This window comes from Microtus ochrogaster, chromosome 2, assembly GCF_000317375.1.
Source record: "Microtus ochrogaster isolate Prairie Vole_2 chromosome 2, MicOch1.0, whole genome shotgun sequence".
NCBI lineage: Eukaryota > Metazoa > Chordata > Mammalia > Rodentia > Cricetidae > Microtus > Microtus ochrogaster.
Window position 1 is genome coordinate 89,753,765 of NC_022010.1, and position 3,353 is coordinate 89,757,117.

At 30.5% G+C, this 3,353-nt stretch overlaps 1 protein-coding gene across 3 annotated transcripts in view; it reads left to right on the forward strand.

Moving 5' to 3' along the window:
• Positions 1–3,353, forward strand: part of Epha6 (EPH receptor A6) — a 918,005-nt gene that overhangs the window by 509,432 nt on the left and 405,220 nt on the right. The gene's annotated exons all lie outside the window — the stretch shown is intronic.

The window sequence follows — 3,353 nt, forward strand, 5'->3', positions numbered from 1 at the left end:
GATAGATAGATAGATAGATGATAGATAGATGATAGATAGATAGATGATAGAGAGATGATAGATAGATTATAGATAGACAGAAGATAGATGAGTAAAACCCAAATTCTTAGCAATATGTATATAATTTTCAACTACTAATGATTCTGTTATTTTTGTTTTGTTGTCATTTGTTTTTAATGCGACAATAATTATTAGCAACCCCAGAGTCACTTCAACTAGCGCCAATTTGGGGGGAGTATGGAAGTTTTTGTGTTATTATTAATTAATTTTTTATTTATTTTATATCCTGACTGAAGCTTCCTCTCCCTCCTCTCCTTAAGCTTCATAATTTTAAGTTTTTGTCAAAACATAAAGTGAGGCAAATTATTAGTAAAACAAAGTCTATAAAATACCATTTCTTCCATTCCAGAAATGACATGGCATTTTTAACAGCAAACAAAAGCAATTTGTTCTAATAAGCTTAAATTTCCAAGGAAAGACAGATGTTGTGACTAATTAAAGTAGATATTACAAGACAAGAAAAATTCTAATAATTGTTGCATGGTATTTGTATATAAAACAAGTTCCTCAATTTTTTGAACAGAATATCAACCTGTAACAAGTAGACTGAAATTCTTTTTATATTCATAATATATGGGAGATAAGAAGGTTCAGGCTGTGAACTAAAAGGAGGAAGTATAAAGTAATTAATCATTATCATTAACCATTTATAGTATTGTGCAATTATTCCTCCTTACATTGGTTTATCACTGCAATATACTTAGTAGTTTAAAATAACTCTTATTATTACAATGTGTAGCAGAGCCATACAATCATGACTGGCAGAAAGAAGCCACAAAAATAGCACAGCCTGGAATTCTATTTCTTATTTACTCAAGAACCTGGTGAGTGACTTATAGGATTTAACATAAATGAGAAATTATAGAAGAATCAATGAACATGAACCAAAGATCTTGCCAATATTATTTCAATTAGAGACAAGAGAGAAAGGGAGAGTTTTAAAATGGCTAGTAGGGACTGGGAAGATGACTCAGGGCTCAAGAGAACTACTCTTCCCAAAGACCCCAGTGTGATTCCTAGCATGCATGTGTAAGCTCACACTCTGTGTAATTACAGTTCCAGGGAATCCAATGCCCTCTTCTGTCCTCCATGAGCACTGAAAGTATGTGGTACCCAGACATACATGCAGGCAAACACTTATAAAAATAAATATTTTCAAAATGGATAATGACTTGATAGACAGAAGTATATAAAATACATATTTGAATTTAAAGTCTCAATAAAAAAAGAGACTAGGAGGATTAAAAGAAACAAAATAATATTATTCAATTTAGTAATCAACATAAATTTATGTTAAGAGAATTAATATATACCAAATATAATAAATATAAACAAAACCTTAAAGCATAATGAAACTATGGCAACCAAACTAAAAGAAAATTCCTAATATCAGGAAAAGAAAGTAATCCATTCATTGGGCCATGAAGCAATTATAAAACATATACTAGAATGGAAGTAAATAACAAAGTGACTGATATCTGAATAAGAGAAATTCAATTATAAAACAATAATACTAATATATTCATGAAAGTATAAAATTAAGCAATATACCTTAAATAACATAGAGCAGAAATATAAAGGTAATTACAAATTTTTAGGAAAATGTTATAATTAAAATAGAAACAGCCAGAATTTCAGAATACAACCAAAATAGCACATGAAGGAAAATAAATATATGAATCAATAATTCCAATTTTAGAGGCAAGAAGGAGAACTAAGATAAACCCACTCTAGGCAAGAGACAGTGATAATAATGCTAGGAGGTGTAATGAAGTAGGAAAAATGACTCAAATACAATAAAGAAATAAAATCTTAATTATTTGACAAAATGAACAGGTTTGATACTGTGACAAAGTAGAGACTCAAACCATCCATGTTCACTATCATGAATGGAAACCACACATCACGGCCAATCACACAAACATTAATAATAATGGAACATTATGAGTGGCTATGTGCAAACAAAAGTGAACAGCTTAACAAATGGAGGAAAATATAACAAGGACTGATTAAGGAATTGCCAAATAATATAACAAGGACTGATTAAGGAATTGCCAAATAATGAAGGTATGAAGAGAAGACAGAAGACTAAGCCAAAAGATAATTTGGAAACAGAAGAATAAACAAATTATCACTACGGATGCACAAGAATGAGTCTTCAATTTTGTTTTGTAAACTGTGGTGGTTTCAATGAGAAGGGCCCCCATAGCCACATAATGTTTGATCCCCAGTTGGTAGAACTATTTGGCAAGGATTGGGCAGTGAGGCCTTGTTAGAGGAGGTATGTCACTGCCAATAGGATTTGGAGTCTCAAAAGTTCTGCCCTTCCCAATTACCACTTCTGACACCTGTTTTCTCCTGACGGTGGATTTGTGTGTAATCTCTCTGACATTGCTCAGTACCATGCCTGTATGCCTGATGCCATGATGATCACGGATTCTAACCCTCTTGAGAAGCAATTCCCAAATTAAATCCTTTCCATTTTCAAGTTGCCTAGATTGTGATGATTTATCACGGCAGAATAAAAATAACCAAGGCAAATACATATATGATATATCTAATTATATATGTATATTATACCTACTTAGAGATTATATGTAGGTATTGCTAACATATAAATACAACCTGCTCAGTGCATAGCTTGTATATATAAATGTGTTTTCAAGGTTGAGCAATAATATATTTTAAGAGGGCAGTTGTTTTATAGATGGGAGGACAAATTCTTAATTCTACTCCATCATCTAACCAGAATCTTCTATATATTAGTAAATTTTCATGTTTTACAGATTTGATCAAAAGAAAATTTAATGATTAATTTGAAATTTTAATCAAATATTCAGTCAATTTGATTAGACACTTGGCATTTTTTGATGGAGGAAGGCCATTGGTTAATTAAATAAAGAAGCTTTATTTATTTAATATAGATTTCGCTTTATTGATAGAGATTTAAGGTCAATTTTGTTATATGTATATGGATATTTCTGCTATTGATTACGATATTGTGATTGTGTAGTTCACTTAAAATGTAACGTATATAGGTTGTTAATGGATAATCATTAATGATAGTCAAGTTTGTAGTCATGTTAGTTAGACACTTGGCATTTTTTGATGGAGGAAGGCCATTGGTTAATTAAATAAAGAAGCTTTATTTATTTAATATAGATTTCACTTTATTGATAGAGATTTAAGGTCAATTTTGTTATATGTATATGGATATTTCTGCTATTGATTAAGATATTGTGATTGTGTAGTTCACTTAAAATATAACGTATATAGGTTGTTAATGGATAATC